A 20,475-nucleotide genomic window follows, 5' to 3' on the forward strand; every position below is an offset into this window, starting at 1 on the left:
ATCTCATTTAGCCTGAATGATGTCGTTACCTGAAGGGGGAAATATGGTTCTTATTGAGCATTATATAGGAATTCAGAGGAGGAAGAAACTATTTCAGACTTCAGGAGCCAGGAAAGGTCATAGGAGGTGGAATCTGAGCTGGCTCTTGAAAGATAGGGAATCTATGGATAGTCAGAGAAGGGGCATTCTACCAAAGGTACACCATTCCCCACAGAGGTGGAAAAGAACACAGCAGATTCCAGGATGACAAATAGACTGATGAGGCTAGAATCAAGTGTTTGGGGAAACACGGGGAGATGAGACTGAACACGTGGATTATGGTCAACTTACAGAGCACCATTATTGTCTGATTAAGGAGTCTGGATTTTAATCTTAGAGGCAGTTAGAAGCCAAAGACTTTTTTCTTTTTAATTAAAGTAGGAGAATGACATGAGATAGTGGAAAGGACAATGCCTCTAGAGTCCAAAAACCTGGATTCAGATCCCTTCTCTGCACCCTCCTAGTAACTTTGGAATCCTAGGTAAAGTATTTAATCCACCTGGCCCTCACTTTTCCCATCTTGGAGGACTAGGATGGGATAGATAGCCTTTGAGGTGTGTTCCAGCTCCAGATCTATAATTTTATGATCAAAATAATATTTTTTGCGAAAATGTCCTAATGGTGACCCCCTTGGTCCCACAGTCTTATAAGTCTGAGGAGGAAAGAAGTGATGAAGTCTTTCTGTTACATATTACAGCCTGTCTGGCCTGTGCTGTCTCACCTCTTCTCACACCTCTGATTCCCCAAACACCTCCACACCCATTTCTGGCTCTCCTGGGATAGTAGATATCTACTAGAAAAGGGCAGTACCCGGGCGAAGGGTCAGAGACCAGCTGCCCAGTTGAGTGGGAGGAAAAGACAGTCTCTTTGGGAAACCTACATGAAAGAGAAAAGGCAAGAAAGGCACTGAGGGACTTGGTGTCAGCACCACTGAAATAATTAAATCCTGGTTTGTAGTGAGTAATGAAACGTTTTATAGAATCCCAAAAGCAGTTAAAGTTGAGAGCTGGCAAATCGACTGTCAACTTTCAAATATTTTGATTAATACTTTTTCCGTTCCCCCTCTGGTCTCCCCCACTACCCACCCTGGGCTGGTCCCTCTGCAATTCACTGACAGATTCCAAAAGAGGAAAAGTCCTTTCTTCTCCATCTCTTCTTCTCTGTCTGGAAACGTGCTTGAAGCAAGACTTTCTGTTTATAACTTTACATGCTTCCTTTTCTTAATTTATTTTATTAGTATCAATGGGAATTGGGCGGCTCTGAAAAGATGCCAAGCTAGTGTCTGGGACAGCTTTGGTTCTTTCTAGCTCCTCTCCTCCCATAAACTTCAGGATTATGATTTGCTCTCTACTAGCAACTTGGCTTGGAGTTTGCTTTAGGGGAGAGAAAAGCTTTTTTAAAAGAGTTTATATTTTAGCTCTTAAGTTTCTCCTCCTCTCTTCATTCCCTCATAATTCCATTTGGTTTTCTTCCCTGTCTCAGTCTTTCCTGATCTTCCTACCTGTGCTTCATCTCTCTCCTTGTATTTCTTCTCTCTGTTGCTCTCTCATGTCTTGCATATTTCTCTGTCATCTCTCTGCTTTCTTTTTTTTCCCTTTTTTTTAAAAGAATCATAACATATTAGACCTAAGTGGGAACCTTCAATGACTAGCCCAACTCCTTTATTTTATAGTTGAAGAAACTGAAGTCTAGGATGGTAAAGTAATATTTCTGAGGTCACACAGTTTCTTGCACAGGTCTCCTGACCATTGCTCAAACTTGCTCTCCATATAAAGACAAATAGTAATAATGATTCAAATCTATATACCACCTTGAGGTCTGCAGAGCACAAAGCTCACAGAATAGTAGAGACGGAAACTAGGCCTGTGATTTTGTTGGTATGAAGAACTCTCAGGTGAGGAAACTCCCTTTACCAATACAAAACAACAGCTTCTCTGTAATTTCTATTCCTAAAAGAATTGCCTAGAATATTCAGAGTTTAAGTGGCCAGCCCAGAGTCAAATAGAGAAAATATGTCAGAGGCAGGACTTGAGTCCTGATCCACCCAATTTTAAGATCAATATTCTTTTCTCTGTGCTACATTTTTTCTCTAAAGGGTGTTAAAACTGAAAAGAACTTTAGAAATCTAACTAACATTCTCACTTTATAAATGAGAAAAGTAGGGTCCAAAATGACATACTGAAATTGACAGAGGGGTACTGAAAGATTTCACCCCAATCAAAAGTGTCTACCTCACACACCTGCAATATTTCCTGAAATTCCTATCATCACTTATTGCTTTGGCTTAAGGCATGAAATACCCCATTTAAAATTTAAATGTGTATGAAATTCAGGGGAAAGAGTGCAACAGACCAAACCATTGTCAGTTGACAGTGTAATACTAGTAGTACTATTGTACTATTAGTACTATATATCATAGTAATTTCTTAATTTCCCAACAATGTAAGGTCATGGAGTTAGGACTGGGACATAACTCAGAGACATTTTGAGTCAAAAAGCAGGGTCAAACAAAGCAGAAAGATCTAGGGAATGGGTATTTTCTGATAGGGTAGGCCCAAGGCAGAGCACAAGCAGGGGGTCTAGAACAGCAGAGAAGCTATGCGCAAAAGTAGAAAGTCCATTGAGTTAAGAGTCAGGAGGTCTAAGCTCTCATCCCAGATGTGCTAATATCTTCCTGTTTAACCTTGGACAAGTCTACCAATCTGGACCTTAGTTTCTTCATCTTTAGAACAAAAGAGTTGGACTCTATGTTCTCCAAGGTCTCATATGATTCTATGACTTTCATGGCTATGCGGGATGAGTGAAAGAAAGGGAAGAAATGGCAAAAAAAAAAAAAAGGAAGTGAGATGCAGGGTGAGTCAAAGGCAAATGGGCCAGGCCCTGGCCAAGTACACAGGCATGTGGGAGTACACACATGCTCAAACTCACAGGGAGGCATGTTCAAATAGACCCCTGCATCTAAGAAGACTAATTGCATTTGAAACCCCTCCATCCCTGTAATGTCAAACATTGCCATAGGCCGAGACATCAGAAAAGTGAAAGTCAAGGCTAATTGGCTGTCCTAAACTCACCCCAGTGTGACAAAATAAAAACATTGGCTCAGTGTCATTTGTAAATTGAATTTCCTTGTTTGTTTCTCTTGTCTCGTTTTGAGTAAGAAAGGGAAGGGGCAAGCTCCTCAAATCCTTCATTAATGGGAGTAATTCCTAAGCCCTTGGGGAAGTTGGCCATTTGTGGGAGATCTTGGTTTTAGTTTGATTTATCAGGTGAATTCCTACTTATTGCAGATGCCTGTGGCTGTCTGGCTGACCCTAAACAAATCCACCACCAATGCTTCCCGTGCACCCCTGATTATGGGCCCAGACAACTTTCCTTTTCTCACTTTCCTTTGGAATGACCCAAAGCAGTTAGCCAATATTCAGTGCTCATCCTCACTTATAAGAAGTTCTATCAAATCGTGCTGAAGGAGTGTGTTCCGAGTGTTGTGGTTCAGGAGCAGTACTCACAGATTACAAATTACAACAGATTACAAATCCTCAAATCCTCCCATCCCCCACACCCACTCACCTCTATTAACCTATCAACTCAGTGAGAATTCCTAAAGAAACAGAATATCAGCTCCAAACAAATACCCATGACCAGTCACTGTTTACCTCAGAATAAGGGTTAATAGGTAGAGAACTGCACAGCTAATATTGTTCTGAAGCCAGCCACCCTTGTAAAACTATACTACACAAGAAACTTTCTGTTCTGCCTTGTTTCTGCTTCCCCTACAATGGAAAGACTTCTCTGTTTGAAAGGACCTAATCTTGATTCAAATCCAGACTTGATTACTTACTACCACCATTCCTGCTACAGAAAGCAATATGGTACAGGGGAAAAAGCACAGAGGCCAGAGTCAAAGACCTGGGTTCCAAGGAAGCCTCAGACACTATTTGTTTGACCTTTGCCAAGTTGCTGGTCCTCAGTGTCTCCATTTGTAAAATGACAGGGTTGGATAAGATGGCCTTCGAGATCCCTTCCAGCTTTAAATCATATGATCTTTGGGCACTCCCTACTTAAAAGACAACTAGTTCCTATGATCACAGTGATGATTACCAGATACAGCCAGACAAGTACAAAATAGAGTCACTGCTTTAAAAAAAAAAAAAGGAGGAAAAAGGGGCAGCTAGGTGGCACAGTGGATAGAGCACCGGCCCTGAAGTCAGGAGTACCTGAGTTCAAATCCGGCCTCAGAGCAAACACTTGACACTTACTAGCTATGTGACCCTGGGCAAGTCACTTAACCCCAACTGCCTTTAAAAAAAAAAGACAAAATAGAGTCACTGGCTCTTCACTTTCAAACTCCGGATAACAGAGGATCATATGAATAAGAGCTGAATAGTCAAATCCCCTCATTTTACAGATGAGAAAACTGAGGCCCAAAGAAGGAAACCTGCTGAGTTTATCATTACAGATCCTACTGAATGCTCACTTTAGATACTCGCTTTCTTTGTATAATTGGTTCTCTCAACATAGCCTTGTGACAGTCAGTGTTTTCCCTCTGTGCTAAGCTATTTCTTGGAGCTGGGGCATTTATACAGTTTCTTTTTTTTTTCTTTTAGTATCTATGCATTTTCACAATGAAGCCTTATTTCTCTGGCGAGAGGGTTTGCTCTAAAAAAAAACCATACACACAACAAAACAAAACAAAATAAAAAACCCTGGGGGCAAGACAAGGAGTCTTGGAAAGGCCAGTACTGTTCCCCGCACTGTCCTACCCAGAAACCCCCCCGCCCAAGAAAGGCCCCTTGGGGGAGCTGCCTGTGTAACCCATTGCCGAGGTTGCCGTCGCCACCGCCATGGATACTATAATTATATATTAGATTAAATCCCAATGTTTCTCTTTATTTACATTCCTAACCTACCCTCTTCATTTCTGCCACTTGTGCCAAGAATCAGCACAAAATTTACTGGAAATAATATGGAAGTCATCAGGAATTCCTCCAGGCCAGCTTTTCAGAGCTCATACTCCCACTGGACAGGTCCTTGGGGTTTCATTCTGTGAGTGCAGGACCAAGATGAGGCCAGACGCCTGTCCCCCACCCTCGTTCTTGGGGAAGGACCAACCTGCTCCCACATCTGTCAGCTGAGTGGCAACTGGGGCACCACAATATTTCCTGAGTGGGTGATGGGGTTATCCCTTCCAAGCATAGGGAGATGGCAGAATTTCTGTTGCTAATGACAGATGAAAGGAGGAGAACAGATTGATCTATGCCAAAGAAAGGGCTCCTTCATCCGAATGGAGCCCACATTTCCTTTGTCATGGGTCAGTAGTCTTAGGGATAAGCTGTGTGACCTCAGCATCAAGACTAGTGTAAATACAAGATCTGATAGGAGACCCTGAAGTATGAGCCTCCATTCTTTGGCCTTCAGCCTCCCTTTCTGTAGCATGAGGATTTCAATCCCTCCTAGACTTAGTTCTCAACATTTATCAAGTTCATCTAAAAAAGGTACATCTCCATTAATGTTGTGATGATTATGGCTACTTCAATGTCCAACCAAATGTATCTAGAGAGTTGAGCCCAGAGGTTGACTCGGGCCATTCCAGTGAAAGGATCCAGGCTATTGGAGTTCTTTTCAACTTTCTTCTCTCTTTCTCTTCCCTTTGTTTCCTTCTGCCCTCCTCTTTTCTATCTTGTTCTTTTTCCCTTTCTGTTTTTTCCTTTCTTCTTTCCTATTTCTTTTCTCCATATTCTCTTCACCCTCTTTTCTGCCTTTCCACTTCCCTCTTTTCCTTCTCTGAGGTCATTGCTAAAATATAACTGGTTAAATCATGTGGGTAAGACATTGTGTTCATGTGTCAGAACCCCAAATGGGTCACTTATTTTTACTATACCTCATAGCTATAGGCTATATCCCTAACCACAAAAGTCAAAATATTAGAGCCTGAAAGGGCTTTCAAGATCATTGAGTTCCGGGCAGCTAAGTGGTGTGGTGGATAGAGCACAGGTCATGAAGTCAGGAGGACCTGAGTTCAAATCCGACCTCAGCCCAAACATTTGACACTTACTAGCTGTGTGACTCTGAGCAAGTCACTTAACCCCAATTGCCTATAAAATAAAATAAAACAAAATAAAATAAAATAAAATAAGATCACTGAGTTCAACCCTCTCGTTGTTTCAAATAAGGAAAATCCCAGGGAGAGGAGGTGATTGCCTAAATTCAAAAAGCAAGTTAAGTGGCTCTGGCCATGTGAAGGGTTGACCCCAGCAGGGGTTGAGTGACTGTGGATGGATTAGTATATCCCATCTACATGAAAAACAACTCAAAGAGGATGGTAAACACTCCGAGGTTTAGTTCCTTATGTGTCAAATGGTAATAATGGTGACACAATATACCTCATAAGCTTATTTTGTAAATCCTTAGCATATCTTAAAATATAAATGCAAGTTATTGTCTGGTCATGAACAAATGATTCCCTTTCCCTGGAAATGGCTTTTCTAATTAAAAAGTGAGGAAGTAAATTAGATGATGTCCAACATTAATTCTAGCTCTTATTATTTTATGTTCTGAAGTCCCTTCTAATTCTACTGTTCTATTTAATTCAACAAACTTTCATTAAGTGCTTACTACATACAAGAAAGACACTGTGCTAGACATCAGCATGAGGGGAAGAAAAACACCCCTTCTGTCCTCAAGGAGTTTCCAATTGTGTAGGTGGGCAAGACATATACAGACAGCTGGTATTGATCAAGGGAGTACGTAATCAATCTGATGAATTATCCCATAAGCCTAATCAGATTGTGGGTTGTAGGTCTTTGTTTGGAGGCATCTGAGGGGCATCTACCAACTGTGGAATGCTGACATGCTCACTGGCATCTTGCTGAAGGGAAACAGTGGAATCTTGACTGAATCTCATGAGACAAGATTCTTGTTACAGGAGCTGCCTCTTACCGTAGCTGATAAAAGACAGAACAGTCTGTTCTTTATAGTGAACTCTTTCAACTTTTTCCTGGAGCCTTTCTTACAGAATGCAGAAAAGGGGAGGAGATTTCTCCTCCTTCCCCTTCTTCTTGCTCCCCATTTAGGAATTGGCAGTGGTTTCCTTGATAGGGGGTGGAGTTGCATGTGCTCATCAACAGCTTCTGAACACAAGTCAGAGACTAGATAGACTTCCCAAGAATGGACTTCCTATTGAGAGGTATTAGCTGCAGCCAGGGTATCAATAGATCTTTTGCAGAAACTCATAACAGAAATAGATAAGACTGGACCCTCTAACCCAAATTTTCAAGTTCGAGAGTTTCCAAGCATTCAAGGAGTAGAACTTGGTAATGCTTCTTGGAGAAAAAAAATGAATTCACCTATATAGCTGGAGCAGCATCCTACTTGGAGAGCAAAGCCAGTGAATTACTCAGTACAAGGCTGTTGTGAGGATTAAATTAAATATTTGGAAAGTGCTTTGCAAACCTTAAACACTATATAAATGCTAGCTATTATCATTAAAGGACATATAAATTCTGGTCACTTTTTTTTAGCATTATTACAAATTGCTTTCCAGAATGATTCAAGTACATCACAGCACCAACACTGTATTAATTTACTTATATTTTCTGAAACTTTTCCAGTATTAACTATTTCCAGCTTTCATCATCTTTCCCAATTTTCTGTATGTGAGGTAAAACTTAAGAGTTTCTTTAATTTGTGCTTCTCTTATTTGTGACTTGGAATAGCCTTTTTTATGGTTGTTAATAATTTGAAACTGTTGAGGTGTTTTGGTTTTTTTTTTTAATCCTCCAACCACTTACTCGTTGGGAATGGCTCTTGTTCTTAAATATTTGGGTTAGTTTACTATGTATCTTGGATAAATAACCCTTATCAGAGTTATTTGAACAAAGACTATTTTCCCCAATCCACAGCTTTTCTTCTTATAATTGTCTTAATTTTGAATGTGCAAAATCATTTTCAATTTCATGTAATCAGCATTATCTTTTGTGACCATTTCTGCATTGTTTAGCTATAGCTATGAAATATACATGATCTCTGGTTCTCTTCTGTTTTTTAAAATGATTTTAAATTTAATATACTGGTCCTATAGTTATGTTGAATTTATTTTGTATGTGACATAAGCTGTTGTGCTAAACATAATTTCTGCCAAACTGCTTTCTGGTTTTCTCATTAGTTCTTGTCAAATATGGATTCATTTCCTAAGTAATGCAGGATTATTAAAATGCCTTTGCTTTTGCTTATCTTGTCTGTTCCACTGACCTACTTTTTTTTAAAATGTTAAATAACATCAAATAGTTTTGATGATTATTGCTTTGCAGCATAATGTGAGGTCTAGATTCCTCATTCAATCCTTTTTTTTCTAGTCCTTTTTTTAACCGTTGATTTTCTAAATCTTTTGTTCATCCAAATGAATTTTATTATTTAAACTCGCTTTACAAAGCATCTTCTTTGGGAATTTAGTTGCTACAATACTGTACCAAATCTGTAATTTAGGTAATATTGTTGTTTTTATTATATTAGTCTAGTCCACTCAAACAGTTAATTTCCATCTGCTGTAATTATTTGAATTATCCTTCATCTCTTGAAAAGCCTTTTATAAATTGTATTTATATGTCTTGAATACTCCTCAGTAGATTAGCTACTAGATATTTGATATATTTTATAATTTTAATGAGATTTCTTTCTGTTATTTTCTCATATTTTGTTTTTTGCTCTATAGAAGTGCTATTGATTTTTGTAAATTTATTTTGAATCCTGCTTCTTTGCTATATCTATTAATTATCTCAGTTTCTTTGCTGATTCTCTGAGGTTTCTAAGTGAACCATCATGTAAACAACAAACAGGGATAATTTAGTTTTCTCTGCTGTTATTTTTGTCTTTATTTCTTTTTTCTTATGCTTGAAAGGGGGCATCTTTGCTTTATTCTTGTATTTATTGCAAAAGCTTCTACTCTTTACCAGCTGCAAATAATGCTGACTTTTCATTTTTCACATTAGGTAATAAGTGGTCTTTCTATACCAAAACTCTGTAGGATTTTTTAGCATAAAAGAGTATCTTACTTTATCAAAAGCTTCTTATGGATCTCTTGATATTATCCTGTGGTGGTGTTATTTTTTTTCCCTAATGCTAAGCCATCTATACATGCCAGGTATAAATCCAACTTGGTAGTAATGAATAATTTTTTAGATATATCACTATAGTCTTTTTTGCTAGAATTTTATTTAAAATTGCTTTATTGCTATTTATTGTTAGTTGTTCTGAAAGCAGTTCATTAAACTGCAGGGCAAAAGGAGCCTCCAACATAATCTGAATAAATGAATATATGATAATATGTTTTTTAAGTGGTTGACCATATTGTAGGAACTATGCTAAGGTTCTAAGGAAACAAATACAAGCTAATGAGATAGTCTGTGACTCTAAATTAGAATTTATATTCTAATGAGAGAAGGCCATACATAAAAGGGGTGGAGGTGAGTAAGATGTAGAAGAGAACAGAAAGCAATATGGAAGTCTGGGGAATAAGCTCACCTACAAAAGGCCAGAGACTTAATGGCAGGGTCCAGGTGATTCTGGTGGGAAAGAGTAGAGGAAGATTGCCAGAGAGAGGTAGTATGATCTGGAAATGGCTTGAAGTATGTGAAGGCTTGGTATCTCATTTTTCAGATGGGGAAAATAAGGCCAAGAGAACAAATTGATTTGACTGTGCTGACCTGGCAAGTTAGCAGCAAATCTGGTTCTAGACTCTTGGGGATCCTGGCTCTTAGTTTTGTGTTTTTTCCACTGTTATTTTGACTGCCATGATGCCTTCAGGTCTGTTATTAGACATGCATCCCTTTGGGTTATGGCATTATGTTTCTGAAGAACTCTTTATCCAAACGAAAACAACCCTGATAGTAGTAGTATATTAAGACACTATTATACAGAAGCTTTTGATATAGCTTAGAATATCCTTCTATTCCCCACCATGTCATCCACCTGGGAACAGGTCGGAGTTGAGAAACAGATATGTTCCTGTGGGGGTAAGAGTGAAACATAAGGTCTACATGTGGAGGTGCAGATTTGAGATCACCCACTTAAAGGGACATCAATTAAAAGATTCTGAGAAATTAGGGTGATAGCTTCAAGGTGCTTAAGGAAAAGATAGATCCCAATAAGGTGTAAGAAGGACATTGAAGAGACAGTGGGAGAATACTTAGCTTCCTTTATAATCCCACATTGGTAGGACTTTTAGCTAAAGAAAAGGGGGAAACAAATATTTGTTTTACTTGATGTCAGAAGTCAGAATGGATGAAGCAGCCATGAAAATTGCAAGAAAAATTTCAGCTTTATGTGTTATATAGGAAATTATATTATATAAGAAAAACAAAACAAAACAAACAAAACCTTCCATATAATGAATTTTGTCTGAAAGTGGAATGGACTAGCTTAAGAGGTATCAGTTCCCTACAGGAAGTGTTTCAAGTGGAGGGTGAATGATTAGACATAACACAATGCTGAACTCTGAGGTATAGGATATGAATTATAATCCTGGCTGTGTTGCTTACTTGGACATCTGAGTAGTGCAATGGGTAGAATACTGTACCTACAGTGAGGTAGACTTGGGTTCAGATCCTGCCTCCTAGATGCGAGTATTAGCTATGTGACCCTGGAAAAAAGTTACTTGCCCTTAGTCTGCCTCAGTTTCTTCATTTGTGAAATGGGGTAATAATAGCACCTGACTTCTAAGATTGTTGTGAGGATCAAATGAGGTAATATTCATAAAATGTTTTGCAAACCTTAAAGCAATATGTAAATGTTAGCTACTCTTTTTTTGTTTGTTTGTTTGTGTTTTTAGGCAATTGGGGTTAAGTGACTTGCCCAGGGTTACACAGCTCATAAGTGTCAAGTGTATGGTTTGAGTGAGGCTGGATTTGAACTCAGGTCTTCCTGACTTCAGGGCTGGTACTCTACTCCACCTAGCTGCCCCAATGTTAGCTTTTCTTAATGTTACCTGTGGATCCTTGGGAAAGTTACAACCACTTTGGGCTTTAGTTCTTTATACATAAGATAAGGCTAAGTATGCTAAATGGTCTCTAAGGTCTCTTCCAGTTCTAGATCTGTAATCTCATGAACACTTGAGCTGTGCATAAGTTACAAGGTGAATTAAATACCCTCTGATGTCCCTTTCCCATTCTGAGATGATCTAAGAAAATTCCGATTAGATCTAATGATCTAAGAAAAGATTAAATTAGGCCCAAGCTTGATTCTGGGTTTAGGAGTGTGTGTGTGTGTGTGTGTGTGTGTGTGTGTTTGTGTTTTCTGCTTTTGCCACCACTGATCTTGGGTGGGCACATTGCTCACCCTCCCAGGACCTTCTCCCTTCCCCCACTGCACACCTCCATCTGCAGAACAGCGTAATGCTATTAGCTATTTTGAGGTCATCATTGGAAAGGTGTTAGAGGCATGCACATGATTGTCATTAATGATGTGTAGAAAGTCCAAGGTTAGACAAAACCCAGACCTCTTCCATTTCTCCTTCTGCTTCATTCCTCTACTTCCCATGGGGGTTTAAAAGAAAAAAAAAACTGCCCCATACACCAAAAATACATCCATGAGCACACTTCAGAATGAGATGTTAGAGCTGAAAGAGACATGTCAGGTTATCTCATAGGATTATGAGCTGGGAGAACTTTTTAAAGATCATCCTGAGGAAACTGAGGCCTAAAGTGTGGAATTACAGAGCTGGGGCTTTATTTTCATCCAGTGTACTTTGTCCTTATTCCAAATTGTGGTTCTTTTGTTCTTCATTCTAGAATGCATAAACTTGAACCCTATGAACAGCCAAGTGGTATAGCATTTGATCATAGAATATAGAGCTGGAAAGGACCTTAGAAATGAGCTAACCTCACCCCCTCAAATTACAGATGAGCAAACTGAGACCCAAAGGGGAAAATAACTTGTTCAAGAGAACATGGGTAGTAAATAAATAGCACAGACAGAATCTAAGCCCCCATGTTCTGATTCCAAAACCAGAGGCCTTCCTATTATATCATTTTGTATCCTATTACATATTATTGCCAAAGGGTGATGATGATGATGATGATGATGATGATGACATGTTGTCCTTCCCACTCTGTGGCCCTTTGTCCTCCTTTTCATCTGCCCCGTCTTTTGGACATTTACTATAGGCAAAGTGAGGCTTTGCTAAACATCTAGTGTTGTCATTGTTACCTTCATTAATAGTACCCCTCCAAAAAATGATTGCCTTTAAGTCTGCCTCTCAGAATCTAGGGCAGACTGAGTAACAAAGCAGTGTGTAAACCTTCTTCTCCACTTGTGGCTGTCACCAACTCTCCCCGCCCCCACACACAGACACTCCCTCACTCCCTGATTTCCCTTTCCCAGTTCCCCAGGATGCCAGGAATGAAATAACATTCTTTGCGTATTTGTTGTAAAGCTCCTGGCTGCCATCCCCCAGACTCCTTGCAGGGTCAGGACTTATTTGCATCAGCCTGTTTGGAGGCCAGAGTGAAGGGGAGGGAGAGGCCGTGTTTTCAGACAGTTTCATCAGGCACCACTGCCAGCAATAGAAGAAGTTACTATTTCTTTCTGGGAAATGTTCACAGATTTAAGGAAGAAAGAAAAAAAAAAACTCTTCTACTCTCACAGCTGTCAGGCTTGTTGATAGGTTGATGGGTGACCAGCCCACGGGACTCCCACCAGTCTTCCTCTCTCAGCTCCTCTCAACCTTATCACTTGTCTGCCTGTGATTACCTTCACTCAAAGTGAGTAGTAACTTAATACCACTGAATAGATCTTTCTTAATCTTTTCTGTGGATTGTAACTGGGACAGAGGGAAAGAGGGCAAGACACCCAGAAGCTACAGGATAAACAAACAGAAAGATGTTGTTGGCTTCTAAGTTGATAACTAAGTAAACAAAACTATCTTTTTATCTTAAAAAAAAGAAAAGAAAGTATACTTAGCACCAGGAAATACTCCTGTCAAAGAAGCAAGTCTTACACCTTCTTCACAACTTGGTAGCTGAGGCCCAGTGTTGTTAAGTGTGTTGTCCAGTAGAGTAGAGAACCTGGGATAAGAACTGGGACTGAATCTGCAGTTCTATTGACGTAAATGAAGAAACTCACTCTATCAATGGAAGTTGGAACTTTCCCTTTAGTCTTAGAGAGTTGTTGATAGCATCAAACTCTTGTGATTTGCTCAGGGTCACACTAGCAGTTGGCATCAGAAGCAGTACTTGAACTCAGGTCTTCTGGCCTGTGAGTGCAACAACTCTTTCTAGCTGGCGCATATGACTACACTTTTTAGCTATAACAGAGCTCTTCAGACCAAGACTTTTTGCCCTTTCTGACAGTATCTTTGACCGAATCTGAATAAGGATAGTTTCCTACTTTGATTGCCTTAGTAAAGCTCCCAGCAAAATATGCTTCTCTAGGATATTGGGCTCCCCTGGGGATTTTTGTCTGGGTAGCTGGCTTCCCTTCTGGTGCCTAAGCCAGCTTATCTCCCAGGCCTTCTGCTACTCTCTCTTCTCTTTAACAGGGTCAATGGCAAGTCATGGATTGGCTTGAGTTATTGAGAAGAGAGAGGCAGAGATGGCAGAGGCAGAGCCAGACAGACATGGGGGAGGAGGGAGAGAGAAAGACTGTTCTCCCTGTTTTCTCCTTCTATGTTTTTGTTTCTGTAATTCTGTTCACCCAGAATTCTTTTCTCTCCTCATTTCTGCCCTTCAATACTCATCTTCTACGACACCTCTTCTTGCTCACCTCTGATTCACGTGAGCCAGAATCGCTTCTTTCTTCCTGAGTTCCCATGTCACATTATTCATGTGTTTCTAATACATGCATCATCATCTGCTTTGTATTCTCATTTTTGTTTTTCTGTCTTAACCCCACTATCCTTCAATTAAGTTGTAAAGTTTATGAGGGCGGGGATGTCATCTTATTCATTGCTGTATCCTCACAGGGAGTACGTCAAAGTATTCATAGGTCCTTGGATAAGATTTAGAACCGAAAGTATCCTTGGTGAGCTTCTAGTCCCAGAATCATAATTAAGAATTTCTACACCCAGGGCAAGCACTACAAAAAGGGCCCAGGGCAATGGAAACCTCCAATTGGAAGGGGGGAGACATCATCCTAATAGAGAAACCCAGCACACCATGATGTTACTGTTAGATTTAGTTTCCCCTTTCATACTTCCTACCTATGTGACCTTAAACGATTGTCTAATTAATCTCACTTAATCTCATATTCCTCTTTTTAGACTAAAAGATCTATGAGGTTCCTTCTCATTCTAAAATCATAGCTAAATAAAATTACAGATATAATTTTAATGTTGCTTGTATGGCCAAATAGGGGTAGATTAGGTTCTGTGTAGAAGACATGGCAGTACCTAAATGCACTGATGTGTACATTTCACTGCTGTTGGCTCTATTTCTTTTTAAGTCTCCAGGTTTACAGGCATACTAGGATATGATTATCTCAGAAATTACTAATACTGCAGAAATTCTCTCTCTACCCACTCACACACGCACCTCAGCCTACACCAAGGAAAATCCCTTTTCCTTCTTTGGATTAACTTCCTCTCCCTCACTTTCAAACTATACATTCTTGGGTTGGACACAAACCATTGTAAATGACTATACACTAAAATAATAAATTTTAGGTATACAGTTGAATAGTTAAAGGAAAAGGCTTCCACTTGTAGGCCATTGTGGCTACAACTTGGGATATATGTGAATCTCAGCTCTCCTCATCACCTCCAACTTTTCCTCATCTTAATCAAAGGCAAAACAGAAACTGAAATGATCAGACAAGTGAAACAGTCCTAGGGTTTTCTCCAGGTAGTGGTTTAGAGAAGAGAGCGTGAAAAAGGTGCTGGGGACTAGATTCTGGTAGTTTCATCTAATCTACTCTTCTGGACTTTCTAATTACATTTCTTCGCCACCTTCCTGTACTTTCCATTGCCCCACAAATCTCATCTCTTATTGCTTTTACTGCTTTCTGTTACAAAAGCAATGCCCAATGGCTCCCTGCCTCACAGTTATCATGTTCCCTGTTAACCTACAAGAAGCACAGGGGGACCAGCACAGCTCACTGTCCTCTTTCTCTTCCATTTTGGTCATGTAGCTTCTCTCTTGGAGGAAATTCTTTTTCAGGTCAAAAGCTCCTGAAAATTTGAGGAACTCTGGGAAAATGGGTATATGCACACATTTCCCACATCACCAAATCTCTATAACATCATTGGGGTGGGATGATATACTCGTAACTAAAATTCTGTTAGAAGTGGAACATTAAGGAAAAATTTGTTGCCTGGTATAATATTGGTCTAAGTGTCACCTGATGGTGATAAATCAGGGCTTAGATGAATTAGTACTGACTTCTAAGCTACAGTATCTAGGTTCAAAACCTAGTGCTATTTTATGATCATACATTTATAACCTATGGCCTCTGCCCTCAAACAGATCAGCTTTAATTTTTGAGACTTCTCACTAAGTAATTCTCTTAGACTTGTGCTGCACACTCCCCAACCCAAAGATTTCTCATGTGAACATCAAAATTTATCAATTTTTTTCAACCCCATCAACTGGTATTTTCCCCAGGAATATCAGAATTTGGCTTCTCTAGATCAACTCAACAAAAGAAAAAAGGATTTTTAGCTCCCATACCATAACTAAAGTTAAAAACTTTTCTATAAAGCAGTGGTCTTGGACTAGATGACACTATCATTCTGGTGGGAAACAAAGGTGGCCATAAAATATGCTATTGGTAAATAGGATCTGTATTGAGTCATAACATTAAAAAAAATCACTAAGAGTGAATATAACACTTTTTTCCCCTTCACAATTCTGAAGAATAAAAGAAGTGTTTGTTAATAACCATCCACCCCAACTCCATTAATACAAACATTAAAATTACAATTTCAAAATAATGTCCATTGGTTAATGGCTGTAGTTGAGGTATTCTACAAAAGGATCAAATATATTGATGGTCTTTGGTGTTACTGAGCCTCTATGGGGCCAGTCTAGAAACTCAATGATGAATTGAAGGCCACAATATGGAAAAACAGGCATCTATTTATTGAAGGGACCTTAGATAAATGGGATGTTAGACCAGACTTTTAGAGCTAGAATAGACCCTGAAATATAGAAAGTCAGCGCAGGATGGGACATTAGAATGCAGAGTGATAAAATGTAGAATATTGAACATTAGAGCAGGAAAGAATCTTAGAAAAAACCTAGTCCAACTATATTATAGGGGAGGAAAGTAAAGTTCAGAGAAATTACTTGTCTATAGTCACATTTCCAATTAGTGACAGGGTGAAGGTCAGTGGTTGTCTCAAGATATTGAATAGTACAAGGCAACCATAATGTAGTGGAAAGACTTCTAGGATTATTCTCAGGAGTGAGCCAGGTTTGAAACCCATTTTTCCTACTTGTGTGACCATGGGCAAGTCACATAACTTTTCTGAGCTTCAGTTTCTTCATCTATAAAATGGGGATAAGAATTACCTGCAGCACTTATCTCTTGCGTTTGTTGTGAAGATCAAATTAATGTATACAAAATGATTTGCAAATCATAAAGTATTCTTTAAGTGAAGATAGACTTTATTATGGACCTACTCTTTTTCAGCATAGAAATTCCTGAGGGTTCAGAAGTGAATCCATTCAGATATTGCTCCTGTCAGGATTTATCATGGTTCTCAAACACTAACATCTCTCCATATGGAAGACCCAGCAGGACTGATACACATTTGATTTTACTGTCTAGGTACGTAGTCACTCTTCCCATGCTCCCTAAATCAATGTTTTCCTTAAGAGGATCTGTACCAAGAGATATCTACGTGACTCCCAAGGACTGGTATCCAACTCATCCTCCAAATGTTCATGGATCCATACATGAATATATTACATTCTTATAGCATGCTACATCCTCCCTCAGCTTCTGACAGCATCATTCTCAGCATCAACTCTGACCATTAAATAACAAAACTAACTCTATCTGTAGTCTCTTCTCTGGATAGTCTATACTCCACACCCTCACAGGCTATTTTCCTAGACATGCCTATTACACAGATTACCAGCACCAGGCACTATTCTGATAACTACTTTATAGTTTAGTTTGTATATGGATGTGAGGGGTTGAGGGGAATGGGTGACTAATAACTCTTAGCATCAGTGGGTCCTCTTCACCTCTGATACAAAGCTTCTCTACATTCAGAGCCCTTCATTAGAGCCACTTGAAGAGCTAACCCAAGCCCTATCCACCCATCAATATAATTTAAGTGGAAGTAGATTTTTGTAACTAAATAAAAAATAGAAAAAAATGCTTTTGCTTTTAAGAGCTTTTAGAATATGGCTCATGCTGATTGTGATGTGATTCATCTCAGTCCCTTTTACCAGAGACCCGAAGTCTTAAGCCAGCCTACTAAGGAATGACCTCAAAAAACCAGGGGAACAGCAATTGTGTCTGCTTTCAGCTGACACCTGCGTTTTTTTTTTCATAACAACCATATAAACAAAATGCAGGCACAAAAAGTCCCACTGGGTCTTATCTCTCCTAGAATTTTTTTTCTCTTTTCTTTCATTAAAAAAATAAGTAAAAATGTGTTCTTCTAATCTTGCATTTACGCACAACCTTACGTCTTAGGGACCCTGGCATGGCTCTGTAGGGTCTGTTTATCAGTGCAAGATGCCCCTGAAATCACAGCTTTCTAGCCAGCCTGCCCCATACATGAGTCAAGGTTTTCTTAAACAAATGTATCTATTCTGTCCTAATGGAATCTTTTTTCAGATTCCTTAAAAGAAGCTGAAAGCTCAGCCGAGTTCTGAGAAAAGGGGTCAGGACTTGCCCATTGTTCATAGTCAAGCATATAATCTCCCAGATTCTTAACCAGAAGTTTGTGAACTTTCTGATTTTTTAATATATTTTTCTATCTACATTTAAATATAATTGGTTTCCTTTTTAACCTCATGTATTTTATTTTATGCATTTAAAGCCATAATTCTGAGGAGTCCAAAACTCCAAAAAGACTAAAAATCAATACTTTTTGTTTCATTTCCCTCAGCTTCCCCCCAACTTTTCCATTGAGGGGATCTTCTAATTAATTCTTAGCTCTAGATTTTTACCCTGCAGATTAAGGAATAGGCTTGCACCTGATTTCATGATTCTCTGCCTCTACGCAACTTTTCTGCCTTTTGGTTATTCAGCTCAATTTATAGGGTTATTAGATTTAAAGCCAGACGGTCCTTGCAGATCATCTAGTCCAGGGGATGGGGAACCTGTAGCCTCAAGCCCACATGTGGCCCTCCTAGGTCCTCAAGTGTGGGCTGATCTAGTCCAATCCCTTCCTTTAATAAAGTAGAAAAATTGAGCCCTGAGAAGTAGATGGTCTAAATTTGTAGAGCTGAGATTTGAACCTAAATCCTGTCTCCCAGTCAAGTGCTCTTTCATCTATTCCATACAAGGCTTTGATCTTCTCCCTCACCCCTTCACTAATCCCTAATCTATCTGTCCTTTAAAGCCCAGCTCAGGTCTCACCTTTTCCCATCTGTCCAGAGAATGCCAACCCACATTTTATCTCTTTTTGTTGTTGTTGTTGTTGTTGGTTGTTTCACATTTGTTGTTTGGCCAACAAAGTAAGTACCATTTAATAAAATGAGTCCCTAATTATTTCTATAGGGGAGCTAAGTGGTTCAGTAGATAAAGTGCTGGATCTACAGTCAGAAAGACTCATCTTCCTGCATTCAAATCTGGCCTCAGACACTTACTAGCTGTGTAACCCTAGGCAAGTCACTTAATCATTTGACTCAGTTTCCTCATCTGTAAAATGAGCTGGAGAAGGAAGTGATGAACCACTTCAGTATCTTTGCCAAGAAAACCCCAAATAGGGTCACAAAGAGTTGGACACAACTGAAATACAACAGAACAACAATAACTGTTTCTACACAATTTAGTACTTTAATGTATCAGCATACAGTGATGCTGCACTGTGTTATTTTGTTCCCCATATGAGCAATTCCTCTCATATCCACAACTAGATTGTAATATAGAACATATGCTGTAGAATATTAGAGTAAGCAAGAACTTTAGAATCATTTTAAGAATAAGGTAACTTCATAAAAATAAGGAATGTATCATATTCACTTATCTATCATTTCTAAAGCACTTTTTTCACAATACTCCTATGGGGCAGGTAGATACAGATTTATCCTCTTTTGCACAGATGAACAAATTCTGTTCCAGAATCTTGACATGACTTACCCAAAGTCACAGAGCTAGGAAGTGTTGCAGGCAGGATTCAAACCTGGATCTCTTAACTGCATGGTTGGTTCTCTTTCCACAATACCCACCTTACTTCCATACTGGATCTGATTCTCGCAAGACACAGGTTGCTAGCAGGGGGAATGAAGACAAGGAAAAATGAAGGAAAGCTTGGAGCTTCCCATCTTTTATTAGGAACTAAATTGGGGTTTTTCTTTGTAATTAAATTAATCTTGTATATTGTGATAAGGAAGAGGAAAACTGGTCTGACACATACCCCAGATTTCAGAAAAACAGATTTTAAGGAGTTCAGAAGAAGGATAGATAGGACTCAATGGATTCAAATTGTGGCAAAAAAAGTTATCCTAGGAGGGATAGGAAACAAAAGTATAATTCTGAAGAGACAAAGAGAAATTAATGTGATGAGGAGGAAAAAAAATGAAGGCATATCTGAAGAAAGCAATGTGGATGTACGTAAAACACACAAGCTAATTTGAATCTTTTTTTTAAAGCAATTTATAAGAAATGGAATCAAAGGAAGCTAACAGAGGATGAATGCAAAAGCATGGCTTGGACCTGTGAGACTAAGATTAGGAATGCTGAGGTTCAGAATAGGCCAAGGCTGGCAATCCAAGGTGGGGTTTGTGTGTATTTGGGTTTGTGGTTTTTTTTTTTTTTTGCTGCTGTTGTTTTGAGGGTTTTTTTCCCCCTTCTTTTCCCTGCGCTAGAGAAAAGAGGAGGACAAATAAGTAATAGACCACTCCTCAGGGCACATGGAATGATAAGTGACTTGAAAAAAAAAGCTGAGCAGCTTACTCCTTACCTTCCTTCTGTTTTCTCTGCCAAACAGAATGACTTCTTCAATGGAAAGTTCAGGGCAAAAATGGCCAAAAGGGAACTGACACCCAGGCTAAGTAAGGAGAGACTTAAAGCAGTTCACTTCCCTTGATGAATTCAGGTTACTTCATCAGAGAAGTCCCCTCCTTCTCCCACTCAGGTCCTGAAAGAACTGGATGATGCAATCAATGCCAAGCCACAGGAAGCAGGACTGAAAGACTTCAGAGGCCATGACAGCTACCAGTAGCTTGGGGAAAATTAGGCTGAGTTTCCAGAAAAGGAAGAAAATAACGTGTGCAAGCTGTAGGCCAGTAATCGTGATTTCAATTCCAATAAAAACATCGAGAATGG

The 20,475-nt window shown here is 39.2% G+C and overlaps 1 protein-coding gene across 1 annotated transcript in view; it reads left to right on the plus strand.

The window, feature by feature from the left end:
• Positions 1-20,475, plus strand: part of ASTN2 (astrotactin 2) — a 1,115,013-nt gene that overhangs the window by 1,005,076 nt on the left and 89,462 nt on the right.

Source organism: Phascolarctos cinereus, unplaced genomic scaffold (assembly GCF_003287225.1).
Source record: "Phascolarctos cinereus isolate Bilbo 61053 unplaced genomic scaffold, phaCin_HiC Scaffold_2;HRSCAF=192, whole genome shotgun sequence".
Classification (NCBI taxonomy): domain Eukaryota; kingdom Metazoa; phylum Chordata; class Mammalia; order Diprotodontia; family Phascolarctidae; genus Phascolarctos; species Phascolarctos cinereus.